This window comes from Parasteatoda tepidariorum, chromosome 7 (assembly GCF_982258835.1).
Source record: "Parasteatoda tepidariorum strain Cologne lab strain chromosome 7, Ptep-v5.0, whole genome shotgun sequence".
NCBI lineage: Eukaryota > Metazoa > Arthropoda > Arachnida > Araneae > Theridiidae > Parasteatoda > Parasteatoda tepidariorum.
Window position 1 is genome coordinate 8,571,839 of NC_141761.1, and position 19,526 is coordinate 8,591,364.

At 28.9% G+C, this 19,526-nt stretch overlaps 1 protein-coding gene and 1 long non-coding RNA gene across 6 annotated transcripts in view; one reads left to right on the forward strand and one right to left on the reverse strand.

Annotated features, from left to right (window-relative positions):
• The window catches only part of LOC107440777 (mitochondrial potassium channel ATP-binding subunit), a 546,992-nt gene that overhangs the window by 360,383 nt on the left and 167,083 nt on the right, over positions 1-19,526 (reverse strand). The gene's annotated exons all lie outside the window — the stretch shown is intronic.
• The window catches only part of LOC147806797 (uncharacterized), a 494,278-nt gene that overhangs the window by 359,498 nt on the left and 115,254 nt on the right, over positions 1-19,526 (forward strand). The window lies entirely within an intron of this gene.

A 19,526-nucleotide genomic window follows, 5' to 3' on the forward strand; every position in this document is an offset into this window, starting at 1 on the left:
AACAAAGACATATTTATAAATTTTAATTACTTCTCCCGGTCAACATAGGAATGTGAAAATATATTAAGTAAACTAGGCAATGTTGAGAAAAAGGCAAAAAACCTTTTTTCAATTTAAACTTTTTATTTATTAACACACTAAATTTTCCGGAATTTTGACTTGGGCTCACAATCACCCCTGATTATTAAATGTAACCTATAAAGTTCAAAATTACTCAAGTAAAGAATGAAAAATTCACATTGGAAAAACAAAATAAAAACTCAATTGGCAATAAATTTAATAATGTTAAATTAACTTTTTTTCCCCGTTTGTAAATCAGTACGTTTAAATAATCAAATTCCACCTGAAGGAAAATTTTAAATATGTTTACTAATTTAATTTAATAGTTTACGAATAACTAAAATTTTGAAGTGAAACATTATTCCTTGCAAATGAATTAAAAGAAAAAAAGCAAGAATTTATACTCTTACTGATGTTATCACACATGTGACGTCCACATAACATGCGTTTATGTTAGTTTATATAAATATTAGCATCGATTCCTTTAATTAAAATAAATCTTTAAATAGATAATTGGTTTTGGTTCGCTAAATAAATTTTAAAAAATCATATTACTTAACCTTTCGGGATAGTATAAAAATTGCACTAGAAAAGGTCAGTTTTTAAATAAAAAAATTTAATTACTCTTTTATTTAATTTTTAGTTTAAAGTGGCTGCTAAAAATTATAAATTTACTGCTATTAGTTTTTAATTTCCCCTGAAAAATCCATAATACAGCCGATATGACCTATTTAATAACTCAACAACTAATTCGAAATACAAACTGAGACTAGTTATTCATTTTCTCTAACTATAGTAAAGTTTGAATTTAAAATAATCAATTCTTTTGTTAACAGTTTTCACCAAACTGATTTACGCGTTAAAACAGCGATTTTCATCTTTGACGTATAACAAACTCAACTAATCCAACATTATGATAAAAGATTTTCTTTTTAACATTTTTCTGTAAGTGTGTAAAATTTCTTTTAATAGTTTCTGAGTTATGACAGAGAAAAGTGTGTTCGGTAAAAATTTTCTGAAACGACAGTAGTTTTATTTAGTATTTAATATAGAGACATAACTTATTTTGCTAATGAAACACAAACACCTTATAAACCATAGGTTTCCTTTGTCAAGATTTTTAATCAAGCATGAAGAATCTAATTTATATCGGAAAATAATTGTCAATTTAAAATATTTTAAAAGTTTCTAATGGATAGCAAACCACTTATTTCTTCAGCAAAACTTAAATAATTTACTTAGTCTGAAAGTCGTAAAACTATCATTTAATCTTCAATTTTGTGTTTTAATCTTCAAGATAAAGCGGTCAAATAATCGTTTCGTATGAGACAATCTATAATTTATACAAAATAGTATGATAATATTAAAGCGGCTGTCATCTTATGACTTGACCTCTGGAATGACGGTCATAAACTCTTTATGAATTTGACTAGCATATATTTGTTCTTATATGGGATATTTTTTGCAACATGACTAAAGGCACAGTAGAACTTAATAGTTTTATAATGTATTATAAATATTTTAGAGGAGTTGCGCTAATTAATAATTAGGAGAAGCTGATAATTTAAAATTTCTTCGAAACACATAAATCTTTGACCTTTCATTAAAAAAACGAGTGATGTTGTTATAAGAAAGTTTTGGCAGAATTTCTTCAATTATATTAAAAAAAAAAAAACTCTTACAATTCAACTTTTATTTATAACACAACGTTAAATAATTAATGCTTACATAAATTGCGAGATTTGATATTTTAAAGAAAATATTAGTTTCACTTACCCCCTAAAAGTGACTAAAGGGCTGGAAGAGTATTTTTAGTATAGCGAATAAGTAACTCTTATTACTAAACGACCAAGAAATATGGTTATCCTGCGGTAAACTCATTTGAAGTCAAAAGTTATGCTTCTGCGTGATTCCCTATTTTATTTTATGTCCGTTGCCTTGTAATTTTTAACCCAATCCTGGAGACAAGGCAGCTCCTTTATCAAATATTTGGAGAAATGAAAGACTGTGATGAAACTAGCCCGCATTTGCGTTATATGGAGAGGAAAACCGCGCAATGTGGCACACAATATAAGAACGTCTGTATATATATAATAGCGTTAAAATAGAGAAAGTGTTGATATATAAATTCCATCGCGTGATCTAGCAAGGAATGTGATTATCTGTATTTTACGGTAATTTATCTTATACTTACATTCTCTAGTCATAATATAATTCTAATTGGCGATGCGACCGAATAAAAAATACAAGATTCTTTCCGATAATTTCCCTTCGACTTCTTTTTTCAAGATCAAGGGGTATACTTTTTTTTTTTTTTCGCCAAAAAAAAATCATTTGCCTAATATCGAATTTTTTTTTGTTGCTGAATTTACGATTTGGCGAATGCTTAGGGTAGTCCTTAATAATTATATAATGAAATAAAATAACAAATTTAATGTATGATGACTCTGAATTGGCATCATACTGTTACTGTAGAAGGCCATGCGGAAACCTTTATTTACGCCGTTTCACAAGACTAAAAAAGAAGCAGTCTTTTATTTATTATTTTTTCTTAACGTGTAGAGTTGATTTGCTTTTGAAATAATCTAGACTAATATCTACATAGAAGATAGTTATTTAATGGACATTTTGGAGCGACGCTATCAAGGCAACTTTAATATTCCATGAAATGTTTTCAATTAAACACCGCCAATTTAATTAACCATTCCTGACAAGTTTTTTTGAAATGAATTAAAATTTCAATAGATCTCGAATAAAAAGGAACTATTTAGATTTCAAAACTAATTGCACACTATAAAGTTAAATTCAAAGTTTTAAGAAGAAGTAAATTTAAAATTATTTTCTTTTATTCGTTAAACACATAAATTGTGAGTTCGCGGTTACAAAATGGAAATAAAAACAATTATTATGAAAGTACTGCTGACCTAATATGAAAATGATGTAAAACAAACGTAGTAATGTATTATTTACGACATCTAACCAGACTTGAAAAATGTTAAAAATCTTTTTTATTGCAAGAATTTTCTTTAAACTTTTATTGTGACCTTTAAATGCAGAACAGTCCTCCATAACAACCCACTAACTGTATAAAAAACATTTTAAAGTAACTCCTTCAATTATGCTAAACATCCTGATGGTCATTGTTTTTTCTTCACTTTCCAGTAGTTGTATCAATTTCTCTATGGTATTTACCAATTCACTAACCAACACTTCTTAATGTTTTTCTCTGTTATTATTTGAATTAAAATTAGTAATCATTTGTAGAAAAATTAATCTATTTTTGTGTAAAAAACATTACAAAATCCTGTTTAAGAAAAAACACCACAAATACATGCATAGAAATTACGTGTATATTTACACCATTTTTTTTTTGTTGAAATTATTCCATTACAATTGTTTCCTTTGGTGTGGTAGTATAGTATACTATAATATAACTGACAGAGTTAGAAAATTATAGGGTAGATATTTCGATACAGTATACAAGTAACGTATTCTTCATTTTAACTCTTTTAGTAATATAAGTAAAGGAATATTGTAAAATAAAATTTAAAAAAACATTTTTACTAAATATAATTTTTAAATATTGATCATGTGCGGGGATCGAGCCCCGGATATATTTGTCTGTAATTATTTCCTTTAAAATTGGTACTATAGCAGAGGTGGCATTTTCTCTAAAAAAAATTGCTTAATGAGGTCATAGCCGTGCCGTCAAATAATTTTGACTACGTGATTATTGGAAAAATAATACTATCAACTCAAAACTCTTTATTTACATTTAAAAAAATACATTTTTAATGTCTCAGTTATACAAGTAATTTAACTTAAAGTAACATCAGTGTGACTTCTGTTGTTGATGATTAGATGACCAATAACTTAGATTGTAAGATGCTAGTTAAAGCAGAACTGTTGATTTTTTTTTTGCTAGTTAATTATTGTTAGCTTGTTTTTTAGTTTTAATTTTTTTTATTAATAATTGTTTATTATTTTGTTTGATTTTTGTGAATTTTAATTAAATTGTTACGTAGCGTTTGTAAAAAATACTTAAAGGTGCTTTTTTGGGGATTTCGTTTTTAAAAGCTTTTAAAGGTGCATTTTTCAGCTGGCGTTTTTAAAAAGTGCTTTTTTTTCCTCTTCAGTGATATCTGGTGGATCCCATGCATTTCACGAAAAATGGGGTGTTAGCTACGTCATTCACGCGGACTTCATGTCGTACCCACGTTATGACTTGCGCATGCACGCACACTTGAAACCGAAACCAGAGTGCTCCAATGGAGAATATCAGATCCTTATGAAATGTTTTTCTTTTTAATTTATTTTAATTTTATTATTGTTTATTTTATTTTACTTCTAACACTTTTTTGACGTAGGGGGTACGGGTACTTTTGTTCTGAGTTCAGGGTCAAGTTGAATTCACTCGATGATGTGGGAAAGTACTGATTGTTTCGATTTACGTCTGTTTCTTTTTGGGTTTTTTTTTAACGCTAAAACTGTTTATAAAAAGTTTTGGATTTTCAATGATATCACTGATTGAATATGAATTTTTTGAGTGCTTGAAAATTTTGGTAAAGTGCTTGAAAAGTTTTTAAAAAGAGCTTATTTTTGATTCAAAGATTTGGCTACGCACCCTGAACAATTGTGATCGGTGGAGTACTCAAAATATTGTGTCGCGTGCCATTAGTTCGCCACCCCTGTACTACAGTATGTTATAATATAGCACCTGACCGAGTTTGAAACTTGCATCTTAATATTAATGTGAGTTATGGACTTATATATATATACAGTATATGAGCAACAATTTCTCAATTTTAACGTTATTTTAGATATATATACGTACAGACTTACATATTGTACCACATCGTGGGCTCTCAAATTAGTTTAAAATTATTTCCTTAGGAATGGTAGTATAGTTTGCTATAATATAACACCCAACCGAGTTTGAAAGTTCTAGACTTATGTTAAAGGGAGATAGTATAATGTCATACAATGTACAGTGAATTCGCGATAACTCGAATCTGATGGGACTGACGAAAAACTTCGACATATCGGAAGTTCGACTAACCGTTAGTTTCGGTTTTGGACTTTCAAAATATTGTCGGATTATTTAATTAATGCTTATTAATTGCGAAGCTCCTAATTGCTTACAATATTTAAGATCATTTTTCTGACAAGCCATTTTCGATAAGACTGTTTGAAGTACTTTATGATACCCTGGTCCATCGGCTGCAACTTTGCTGTTGTGTTTGGCGGGAGAAACTGCAAGTTTACTGCTTTCACATTAAGTAGATCACAATGCGCTGTGCATTATCCATAAAGAGTATCACTTTTTTTTAGCGAAGAATTTCTGATCCAGTTTTCTTACATAGTCTTCAAATAAAACTGATGTCATCCAAAACTTTTTGTTAGACTTGTAATCCAAAGGATATGTTTTTACATTCTTGAAACATCGTGGATTTCGGTATTTTCCGATAACAAGTAAGGGCAATTTCTCTGTCCAAGACGCATTTCCTCCAACTAGGACAGTCAAACTTTCCTTGCTCATTTTACCCCCTGAGCAGTTTTCATCCTTAAACATCATAGTCTTATTTGGAAGACATTTAAAAATTAAACCCATTTCATCAATATTGAAAACCTTATTTTAACTGTATCCTTGAAGTAAATTTGGTAACGTTCCATTTAACCACTGTTCACATACTTCAAGGGGCCGAGCGGTATCGCCAGTCCAAACGCTCTGTTAAGCGTGGAGGTAGCGGGTTCGAATCCCGCCGTAACCCTGGATGTATTCTTTGTGATGTCTTTCTCTGAATTGTTCTATCTGTATTTTCTACTTGACAATGACTTATAAGCCTATATTTGAGCACACAAGTCAGCAAATGTATGTAATTTCAATAAATAAATAAACATACTTCAAGAGGGACAGCTTTAGCTTCTCCATGAAGAGTGCGAAGGACATTGTGTGTGTGTGTTGCAAAGGAAGGAGCAAGTTATCAGCTCCTAGATTTTTTTTCTTGCTTTAAAAGATCCCAAAAAAATCGAGCTAAAGGGAGTAAAATTCGAGTAATAGAAAATAACTAACATGAAATTGAAGATAAAAGGGTCGGGACCTCATAAAAAAATCTAGTTATAGCGAATTGACTGTATGAGCAACCGTTTTCTTGAAAATTTACCGATCGTCAAGGGGTTAAAGGTTTGAAATTCCAAAACATTCCATTACAAAAATCACTTAAAGGTAAAATTTATAATGTGGCAATCTTAAAAATATATCGATTTTAACTCAGTTTTAAAATTCCCTCAATATCATTAAATTTTACACTGAAGGTTAAACTAAGGCTTTCGTATCCCTGGCATAAGGGAGAGAAATACGAAAATTATTTTGTCATTTAGAGCTGTCAAAACACTTGTGGGTGAAAGAATGCCGAATTTCTATTAAAATCATTATAACAAAAACTTTAAAATGCGATAAACAAATAAAAAGTACGCTACATTATAAACACTCATAAATTAAACATTCTGTTAAATTTCATGAATTTATCTATAAATCAAACTACACTTATATTTTCCGAAAGCTTATTTCATGTATAACGAGGTGTCGATAAACTACTATAAGAAATATCTTTATAGTAATTGTATTCTCCCTAATAACCTGTATTGTTACGTAATTTATCATCAATGGTAGATGGAACATGGGTTAGAGACCTCTAGCCGCCAGGCTAACTTTGGGAAATATACCTCTGCATGTAACGCAAATGCGGGTTAGTTCCATCAAAAAGTCCTCCACGAAACCAAATTTCTCTTAATACTAGATGAAAGAGTTTCCTTGTCTTCTTAATTACAAGGCTACAGAGTTAAAGATTGGTAAACTCAAATTTGGGTCGGCTGCTCACCGACAGCTATAAAGAAAAATAACCAGCAATGAGACGTGGCTACCCCAATGGGAATAGAGCGTTCGCCTTCGTCGTATTGGTAGGTTAACAAAACTAAATTCCGTTATTTTATGTCATTCTTTTTATTCAGTGGAAGCTCTTTTACACCTAGTTTCCAAATTTAAAAAGTTTTTGTATTTAAAAATTAGACTATTAAAGTTACTTAAATTTTGTGTCTAGGTTCAATTGAACAAAATTTAAGGAATTAAATTAACTGTTCAAATGGATCCATTAGTTTAATTCAGAATTTTCTAAATGCTGAGGTGGAGGGTAGAAATCTTTTTAAGACCATTATTAAATATCAATCTTAATTTTCCGATATTACAGGTAATTTATAAAATCACATTTTTGAATTATGACTGAATATTTTGTATATGGATTTCAGTATAAAGTACCGATTTTTTAGTAACTATTGAATTGTTTTTAGAATTCAAAACATATTTTTACTTGTGCCGACAGCGTGTCTGACTGCAGAGCCATTGGCCGCGGGTTCGAATCCTGCTCAGGGCATGGATGTTTCTTTCTCTCTCTGTGTTCTATATCCTTTCCTATTTGTGTGAATGTGACCCGCCCTATAAACGGGGTTGTGTGACGTGGGCGACGCTGCTCCACCGCCGTGGCTTCGCTACAGGTGCCCACTGGGTAACGTGAAGAGAGTAGCAGTTCTGGCATTTCTGTGGCCAATGGGACAAACCCCAAGTGCCCGCGATTAAAAAAAAATATTTTTACTTGTAATTAGAGAGCTTAAAAATATATATAAGGAATACCTGTGTCCGATCTGCGTCGGTTAAAGAATTTTTCTCATTGCGTACTAGTATGTTAACAAATTAAATTCCGTTATTTTATGTTATTCATTGAAAGCTTTTTATGCACCTGGTTACCGAATTTAAAAAGTTTTTGTATTTAAAAATTAGACCAATAAAGTTTCTGAAATTTTAGAGCATTTTTAAAATATGAAAACTTAGTTAAATTTTATGAATAGGTTAAATAGAACAAAATTTACTGAATACAATCAACTATTCAAATGGTTCACTTAGTTTCTTCAGAATTCTAATTTTCCAAATGCTGAAGGGGTGGAAAAAGACCTTGTCAAAACCATTATTAAATCCTAATTTCCATTATTACACGAACCTAATATTCTAGTTTTTAACTGTTTTATATCCTCGAAATAAAATTCGAATAAAACAACAAATAGTTTTTCATTGTGCTTAAGATTTTATAGCTTTTGATTATTCCACAAACGCAGATCCTTGCAAAACTACTAATTCCTTAATTGAAATTCTTATTTTCTTAATTAAAACTATAAAAAAAAAATTGGAAAACTGTAACGGAAAATCTTATCAATTTATATGACGATCTTATGACTGAATACTCCAGGGACCAGAGCGTCAAATGACGAAAGAAATGCGGTTTTTACTTAAAAATTTGTAGCGATGAAACTCTTGTAAAAAATGTGAGTTTAATTCATATTGTTAGGACTTAATAAGTTTTAGCGGGTCTGAAATCGCAAGATGAAAAGACTTCATGTAGAATTTTTTTTTAAAAGTGACGGTGACTCTTTAAATGTAAGCATTGAATAAAAGAAGAATGTGTGAAAGTTTCCTAATTTCTAATCAGCAATTTTTTTATCACCTAAAATGTACCGAGTTGGTAATTAAGATCTCAACGTTCCTGTTTTGAAATGCTTAAAATGGCGATATTTTCTCTGCCGGTTTCATCTGATACCAATTTTCATGAAAAACTTGGTTTAAGCACTCTTTATTAGGCCGGGATAGCCTGGTCGGTAGGGCAGTTGGGCCCATGTTCGTGGGTTCGAACTCCGCCGGTCCAAGACTCTCCGTGTAGTAAATGGTGACTGATTCACGTTAAATCTGCCGGATCACAAAGTCCTCCACGCTCTCATAACAAATTATACCTCTGAGGGTACAGAACTGGAGATGGATCGTTCTCTGCTTTAGGTCTAAATTACGATCTGTGGATGTGGAACGGGTCCGCCCAATAAACAGGTGTGACAGAAGTCCATAGTCTTGGCCATAGATGGCGCTTCTGGAAAACAAGAACAATCGCACCCTTCTACCTTAACAAGCATACGAGAGAGAGAGAATTGAATGGTTCCACTTTTGTATAAACTCCTTATTGACAGGGAATTTGTAATCTAAAACATTAGGCCCATTTTTATAATAACTTTTACATTTCGGTACTGTACATGTATAAATATAATATTATTTATACAATGATATAAAGAATAGCATATCCGACGGACATACCGAAGCTGTTGTTCAATAACAAATATTTAAAATTGTCGGTTTTAATCAGTTAAGAGCTACTATTTGTGACGTCGCTAAAAGACCTTGGAGATCTCAACGGCCTTATTTCTCGGAGGCTATGGTTCAGAGCCGGAGTTTTTTCTTTTAAGGTTAAATTTTATTTTATAACCGTGGTTGAACAGCCAACCCAATTTTATGGGTTTACTGACTACTAATATTCAACTCCGCAGCCTTGTAATTTTTAGCCCAATCCAGAAGACCTGGATTGAGTATTGCGAGAAATTTGCCTTCGTGATGGACTTTTTGATGGAGCTATCCCGCATCTGCGTTACATGGAGAGGAAGACCACGAGAACCTCGCATTGATAACCTGACGGCAAAGGGACTCTAACCCATGAATCGTCTACTACTGAGGATATTTCTTGTTAGTATTGTGGTCAGTGCAAGCGGGGTTCGGACCCGGTTCGCCTCATTGGAAGGCGAACGCTCTATCCCCTTAGCCATCACGGCTCTTTAAGCTTAAATTCGTGAAATCTCCAAAACATAAACGCGTTTTTTGATAATGTACTATAAAGTAGATGAGCCGTGGTGGCTCAGGGGATAAAGCGCCAGCCTCCTAACGAGGTGAACCTGGTTCGAATCCCAACTGTGACAAGTCGATACAAAATCCGCACCGACTACAGTGCTGACGTAAAATGCCCTCAGTGGTAGGCGAATCATTGGCCACCTTGTTGTCAGGCTAACCGTGGTAACTTTTTTTCTCCATATTGCGCAAATGAGGGTTAGTTGCATCAAAAAATCCTCCACGAAGGTAAATTTCTCCAAATACGTGATACAGGAGTTCCCTTGGGCTCTGGATTGGGATCAAAATTACTTGTAATAGTGTGCCCTACCAGAGGATAATTATAGGCTACACAATGTTGCCCTATAGGTTACTATGTATATATGAGTGTGCTAAATAGCGTTAAAATGAGGAAATTCGAAACCAATATTTTGTATTACAAGATGGCCCTATTTTTCCCCTTAATATTGAAATTGAACCACGTATTATATTACCGGGTACTAGTGTACCCTACATGATTTTAAAGGAGATAATTACATGCTTAATAGGGGGCCCACAATGTGGCCCTATAAGTTACTAATTTATTTTTTTTATTGTTCTTTACTGAAAATAAATCGACACGTATTTTTGCGTTTTTATTTAAATTGCATATTTTTGACCAAACGAATTTTTTAAAATTTCGCTTTTTTGAGCGCACGACTTTGCAAGTTATTTTTTAACGTATTGTCATCCAACAACAAAAATATTTAAATACACTTTCTTGAAGTGATTTTTCTCAAATTTTAAGAAAATCAACATTAAAATATAAAATTTTTTGTTTTTGATATTAAAAAATTCATTTTTTGAAAAAAACAATTTTTTTTTGCAATTTGGACATCTTTGATTTTTTTTATATTTCGACAATGTGAAGTATAATCAATAATAATAATAATTCCAAATTTTTGGAATGGTAAGACACTTTGTTCGAAAGATATAAACGAAACAGTGATGGCACGCACGCCTCGCTCTAGTTTAGTAGGTAGCGGATGAGTTCGAGAACAGTCGAGCCATATTCTACCTGCATACGAATCATTTCACCTCATTTTGAGCCACCACGGCTCTAAAATAATGGCGACCCCGTGGTGGGCTCGAATCACCAAACTTTCGGTTAAAAATGCTCTAATTCAATCAACATAATATACTTCTCATGTATTTTTTAACTCTAAGTTTTATTGCACTTAAGTTGAATATTAAAGGACGCCCCACCTTCAGGTGACCCCCGGTAAGATTAACGTTCAAATGAATAAAAAAAAAAGTGCGTAGGAAGTTACGCCGTAGGATAGCCTGGTTGGTAGGGCGCTGGGCCCATGTTCAAGAGGTTGTGGATTCGATCCCCGCCGGCCGAAGTCTCCCTGTGTAGTAAATGGTGACTGGTGCACGTTAAATATGTCGAGTCACAAAGTCCTCCCTGTTCACAAAACAAAGCATACCTTTGGAGGTACTGATCCAAGAATTTCCTTGTCTTTAATATAATATTAGGTCAAGTTTGGTAATTATAGTTAAATATTGGAGGGAGATATGGGGCCATTTATGTGTACAGTATATGAGCAAGAATTTCTCCATTTTACTGCTATTGTATATGATTGAAAATAATAGTTTTTAAAAAAATGTTTTACTTAAGTTACAAGATTTAAAAACAAATAAAAAAAAGCACATTTATTTTTATTAAATATAATTTTTAAATATTGAACATGACGGAAGCTCGAGTCCCGAACCCTCGGGACTAGAAATACCTGTTTCCTAACACTCAACCCATAGATGTAGACGGGGAAGATGAATCAGTTCACCTCAAGGGCGTCAGGGTAAACTTGAACATAGTAGTCTTTACTCTATATTCGCGCCATCTAATGATCATTTATATAACATTTTGTTCTCAAATATTTTTAAAGAATTATCGAAGAGCTTGGTTTTGAACATAACAATATAATGTAAATAATTTTTAAAAATTGAATCTTCAACGATATCATTGTTCAAAATGATATTTATTTATAAGGAACAACGGTGCGAAATAATATTTTTTTTTTTATTGAACATTTCGTATTTTTACATTTTCCACAATTTCCAAATATCATGAAGTATTTTTCATAATTTTTTTTTTATTTGTTTGCAGATTTCAAAGAAAATTCTTTTCGTTCAAAAATAAAAAGGTCAAAATTAAGTCAAGGTAAATCAGTTAATTCATAAATTAAGGAATACATAAAACGTTTTTAAATTAAATAATCATCTATATGAAAAATAAAATGAAACAAAAAAATAAATATGTTTACAATAGTTTTAAAAAAATTTCTTTAGAGCTGACATTTTTGTAATTATACCTTATGATTTTATTTAAAAGAAATTAAAGGCTAATAAGAATACTAAGTTTTCTTGCAAGAAATTTACACAACTGGCATATTTGGAATTGCTTTATAATATAAGTTTGGATTGCTTTATTATTTCAGTTTTAATGGTATTTTTATTCAATTGTTAATTCCTTTACTCTAACAATGTATTTTTGATGTATTTTTATTAAATCTAAAGTGCATTTAAGTTTTTTTGTTTAAAAAATTAAAGAGAAAACTTTATTTTGACTTAATATCAAGAAAAATAAATTAATGCCCAATTATTATTAATCATAATTAAGTTCCTTTAAAAAGTTGTTGAAAATCGTTTCTCACAATATATCATACCTTACGATAAAAAAAACAGAGTATTAGTGTAACAAACACAATTTCAAACTCTACACATACTATAAATAATAATAATAATGTATGGATACCATGACTCATTCTTAGGAAGGATAATATTTTTCCTCACATCATAAAAACTTTTCATATAATATAAATTTTCTAAACTTTTAGTCACTTGTTACATTTAAGGCCTTTTTAAGAACTTTCAGGACAAATTTTTAAGGTCATACAAATTATGCTGTTCTCTCTATCTATTTGTTTAATTGACTTAATCATATGATTTTGAAAAATAGCAAAAGGTTGCATGGCCCTGCATACAAGGTTAAAAATTAATAATATAAAATTTCTACTAAAAACTAACAAAAACTTAATAATTTTGTTAAATATCTTATGATTATTGTATACATACCTCAGATTTAAAATCAGGAAGGATAATAATTTCTAACCTTCTATACCAACCTTTTCCATAAAACTATACTTATAAAACTCATTCAGCTAGGATATAGTATATACTCAGATTACAATTAAACCAGGCAATAGCTCTTGCTTCACTGTCCACCATTTGGCCAAGAAGTAATCCAACTAAATATTTAAACTATATTGGATCTTTGGCAATATCACTGAAACCCTAATATAGTTCACCATTTAGTTCACATTTGGATATGTTGAAAATCTGAAAATATAGCTTAAATCTACTGGGATTTTATAAAATAATTTTCAAGCAGAAACTAAAAAATAAATAAAAGATTGTAGTTTTAGATAAAAAAAAATATACTATGCAAAAATATAATAACATATAGGACTATGAAAAAATATAATACTATGTGAAAATATAATAAAATGTAGGACAAAATCAATTTTAAAAAAACTAGTAGTTTTGAAAAAAAAATTACTAAAAATCTTGCAATTTATTCGATTATCTAAGAATTAATTTTAAAAATAAACTATTGTAAGGACGCAAGACGATGGCAGAAAAACACCATCATAAAGAGCTCAGTATTTTTAATCATACTTTCACATCACACATTTAACAATAAAGGGTAATAACATAACATTAACTAACATAAAAAAAAAGAACTTGAAAGTTTTACTCAAATGAGTGGGAAAAAGGGAACCATGATGGTTCGCAGAGCTCGTCTTGCGTCATCTCCAATTAAGTCAGAATGAAGATTATTGTTATTGTTTTTGCAGATAGAGGGACAGTGCCATCTGGTGCTATGAATTAACTATCCGTTACACTATGAATATTGTTAAATACATACCAAAGTAAAACATCATACAGGAAAGTAATTTTCACCACATTCTAGAAATTATGGCAAACAATATATAATATCAAAGTTCCAGACGCTAATAAAAGCATGCATTGAGAAAGAAAATATTATAAAATTCTTAAAAATAAATAAATAACAAAACTGTATTTAAACCTATAACTTTCCCAGCTTCAGCCTGATGCAAAAATCACGCGCAACATAAAATTAATTATTATTATATTTATATATAATAAAATCAATGATGAAAAATTTCAAACATTAATAAAAGGATGCACTGAAAGAGAAAATATTATAAAAGTAATTCTTAAAAGGAAAGAAAAAACAGTAGGTATAAATCTCTGTAAAAAGTTTCCAGGAAAATGTTTTGTTTATAAATCACATACACAAGCAATTCCAGACATGAACACGCATATCTTATAAATTATAATTTAACATACAGAGTTTATCCCAATATATAAAGGTTAACATAAAAGTTAATATAACATTATAGAATAATAAAGTATTATAAATATAGAATATCATATTAAAAACATGCAAAGGGGAAATAATTTTTTTTTATATGTTTTCAAACATTGTAAAAAAATAAACTTGAAGAGTAATTAATTTTCCAGCTTATTTTTATTGTATTATATCACAGCTTATTTAAAATGTAAACAAATAAAAAGCATATACTATAAAAGTAAACTTTATTTTCAAATTTCAGCATTCCTTATGACATTTTTTTCAATTTTATGTAACAATTTCTTTACAGTTCTATCCTAATGAACTGGAAACGAAAAAAAAAAAAATTATATGAGCCTTAAAATATTTTTGAAAAATAATGATTTTTTTTTCCTTTCCAAAAATTAATGCTTGAAATTAAGAGGCACATACATGTAAAATTAATGAAGAAATCAAAAATCAAAGTAATACTTCAAAATTCTACAATAGATGCCCTACACTTTAATGTTAAATCAAAGCATTTCTGCAGCAACCTATTATGGGTCAAGGCGTGGTGAAGGCCCCTTAATTTTGTGACCAAAAGCATAATGGTGTCAATGTGGTGACACACAATTTTGCCTTTCAATCCCACACAAGCTTTTAACCATCAATCAGCAACTGTGTGTGGGCCTGTCACCGTCCTCCATAATTATACCTCAGTTTGTTTGATAACTCAGCCATTGCTGTAAATTTCAGATAATAAAAATTAAGACCAATGGATGAACCTTAAAAAAAATTATTATCTTTCATCAAAAACATTATCTTAATGAATTTGTACAAATTGTAAAAATATTCTGTGAAAGATTAGATAAAATATATATTTATTTTACATGTTAACTTTTAAAACTGTAAAGCTGATCACAAAAATGATGATAAATTGAAATGGAGAATTAAAAACAGTTAACTTTGCTGTACTAAACAAGATAGTCCCCAAAACCACTTGACAACATTTATAACACACTTGGTTTGTGATGAAACTTAATGCATAATAATCTGAATTAGCCATACTGAGTCAAACTTAATCACTATTACATACTCAAAAATAGGGAAAAATCACAATGTTTTAAATAAAATCTGCCACAAAAAAGTAATAATAAATAAATAAATAAATAACAGGAGAAAGAAAGAGAGATCAATGCAGTATTCTGGTGTTGTGATCCCTGAGTAAGAATAAAAATGGGAAAGCCTTTGAGGGGCAAAATGCAGTTGCAACCACCAGTTTACAAATGAGCTACAGTATGTGTAAAAAATCACATCATAAACTGAAAATGCTCACCAGGTTTTAAAACAGTTTAGTGATAAGTCACAGTATAGAAATCAACTTAAATTTTGATTATAAATTTGATTGGTTTGAAATTAGCTCTTTAATTCAATAACAATAATAACAATTTTAAATGATCAAAAAATTGGCAGTACCTGAATATTTTGAAAGCTTAAGGCCATATGAAAAAAAAAAACATTTTCAATTATAAAAAACAGTGGGTTGAAATGAATGAACTTATAACTAGGGTGTAAGATTATTTATATGGGGGAACAAACATCCATGAAATGAAAATAATTCATAGGCATTATTTTCTAGTAAAATAAGGATATGTACTATAAACTTAAATAACTTGACTAAAATTCAATTAAACTTATTTGTTGCCATAAAATAAGTTTTTTAATGAAATATTTAAATCAAAATAAAGTTTAAAGGTCTCACTTTTTAAACTTTAAAAGTCATACGATTTGCAGGTGTAATTCACACAAAGGCAGAATGCAGCCTTTGAATTGATTCAGCATCTAATTATTGCTATTGATTGAGCATCAAACTCAAGTTAAAATCTTACATTATTGCATACATTAAATAACAAAGTTAAACAGTTCTAGAAACTATGTCTGACAAAAATATAGGGGAAAAAAACTTGGATATTTAAGAAACTGTATTTATCTTAACATAATAAAACCCTTGATAGAGTTGTTTGCAAAATAAAAATATCTAATTGTTTCTTAACTAACATTTAATAGATATTTAAATAATTCTAAAAATAATGAAGATTAATCCCAAATACTTCTGACAGAACTTTACCTTTAGGTCCTAAATTATTTTAAAATAATTTAGTTTCATTAATTAGTAAAGAAGGTTTGTCAGAAGATATAAGGCTAGTGTAAATATTTTTAACATAATATTTTGTTCTGCATCACATTGTGATTAAATGATGATGTTATACAATAGTAATAAATTTGTAACTGTTCGTTAGAAAATGCAATTTGATACAAATAATGCAAAAAAGTAGATAAAATTCATATTTACAGTCAATAAAATTTAAAACAATTTAATTTATTATCATAGAAATCAACTTAAGTTGTGATTAATATTTTCATTCAACTTAAACTAGATTTTAAAAAAATACAATACAATAATGAAAATTTTTAACATTGCTGATCATAAAGACATATATATATATATATATATATATATATATATATATATATATATATATATATATATATATATATATATATATATATATATAACATTAAGTAAATACCACAAATAGTGACTGTAAAGAATGTTAGACATGATTAAGGTCATAACTCTATTTTAATATAGTCAGTAAATAAAATAATTTTAAAAAAAGAAGAGGTTATTCATTCACACAATATTTTATTAAAATTAAAACTTAGATATAATGACAAAATTTTAAAAGCTTCATGTATTTGCTGACAAATAAGCAAATACAATTTTGTGAGAGGAGTTACTTAAATGCCCCTTTTAGTTTAAAAATAAAAATAGATTTTAACGAAATAAAATATTGATACTTAGTAAATAAAACTAAAATTATAAGTATTACATTTTCTCTATATTTGTAACATTTTTTGAACTACAGAATTTATATTTTTAGGCTACATTATAGAGGCCTTTTAAGAGACTTTTTAAAGCTATTTTTCAATTTTTTAAGGCCAACTGAAATCAAGACATTATACAAAATTCAGTTAGAAGAGTTGCACATTTAGAATCAATAATTTTATATGTACTCAATATCTAATTAAGGATCCAGTTCTGATAAGTTAACACAAGGAATTTAAGTAACATGAAAGAAAAAGAGATTTGAGGCTTGAAATTTTATTAAATGAAAAATTTTGTTTTTATAATTATGTAATTTGTATGTAGAAAGGGTCATATATTAATGTTTTTTTCACTTATAGACCATATAACAAAGAATTTATTGTAAGAATGTAAAAGCACATGAATTTCTTAATTATATTTTAATGATATGTAAAAATGGATTTTCTCATTCACACCTTTTTAAAGCGTTTCAATTGGTGTCTTTTGCTTTTATTTAATATCTTTTCTTGATAAAAAAGTTTTCATTTTTTTCTCTTTCAATTGCATATTTAAAAGGTATAACATTTCCTTCAGTAAAGTTTCACTTCCGTTTCCAACCTCCAAACTTAAAGTCAGATATTTAAAGTAAATTTCCCAACTAAGCACTAAACATGTTAATTATTTTTTGTGAAAACTTTGGTTGCTAAATGATAAGTTTGCTAGAAATGTTTATTGCAGTTTTTAATGAATTTTTCACATTTGTATAAGTCATTAGAAAAGTGCTGTCCTTGTTTATTTTTTGCTATCGTCTGTTACAATTAATATTATCAGATTGAACATTAAAAACCCACTTATTAAATCACATAAAAATGAATGATTGTATGATTTCTTATTCTTCCTGTACAAGTGAAACATTGCAAATTTTTGACTATAGATTCAAGAATTTTGAACCCAAATCAGCTTAAAAGTAGGAATACTTGTATTGCACATCACTACTGTTCCCATCTTGCTTTTATTTTATAATTTTGACATGAAAAAATTTTTATTTTATCATTGATAAACCTTTTGATATTTCTTAAAGGAAAAAAAAAACAACACATTATATGGTTCTAAAACATAACTATGTCAACTCAAAATATTATTTTTCCATGTCTAATAACTTAGATACTTGGCACTACTGTGCCACTAATTCTTTCTCTTAACGAGAGGAATAAAACTGTGTTATTAAAGAATTACAAATTTATTATCATAAATTAATGATTTTTACTGAATTTTTCTTAAAAAGAAAATAATTTTAAAGGAAAATAAACTTTGAGAAGCAATATGTAAAAAATTGAGTAAATTATTTATACATATTTTTAATCAAAACATTAAAATCAATGTATCAGAAATATCTGTAATTAACATTTGTGACCAGTTTGGTTCTGATAAGGATTTTGTCATTTTTCTGTTCCTCACTACAGTGTCCGGTGTTGTGGTAATATAATATTTTGAATATAATTCAATAATTTATAGAAAAAAACTTCAAATAAACCTTTACTGGCCTTTATGGATTGTGTGCCCGGTCAGAACATCATGTCCAAGGCATACACACATTTCAGTTATATCATTTTATTTCAATTAGTCGGTAATTTCTAAACAAAAATTTCAAAAAGTCACGAGAGGTCTTTATGAAATGTGCATCAGATTTTTTACTGTACCCAAAGTGTACAAAACAAAGCTTGAATTCATAATATATAGCAAAGTGGATGTTTGCAGCTTTCAAAATGAAATTTTTAAAAAGATTGATTACTTGTTTTTTTAAACAATTACAGCAAAAAGTATATAAATCATAACATCTTTCAAGTAGGTAACAAATCAAAGTAAAGATATTTATAATCAAATTTTAAGTTGAACACAATAACAATAAGCAAATTAATAAAAATAGCTAAATATAATTATTTGCATAGCACTAATAATGAAATTAGATTTTGCGATTTAAAATCAAAATTATTTTTAAAAGAAATAAATATATGTATTTTTTATTGTTTAGTTATTGTAAAGTAAATTTTTTTAAGTGAATTTTTATGTTATTCTCAATTATTTTTTTTCTTTCGAGTAAAAGAACAATTGATTACATAATGTAAAAACTAACAGAATAAATAATATTGATTTTGTTTCATTAGAAAACTATAAATGTAATTTAAAAGCCATTTTAAAGCACTACTTTTTATATATGGTTTAAAAAATTCTTTGATATAACTTTATTCTTAGATGTGATGGTCATAAAATAAGTTAATTGTCTTGATATGAAAATACTTACATCCTCTATTAATTACAAAATGTCAACCGTTAGAAACTGACTATGTAGCTTTGTTATTGATTATTGATTTTATATTTTAAATATTATATAGTAATAAGTAGGAAAACTTTTAAAACATTCATGATTCAAGTAAAAGTGTAAAAACAAT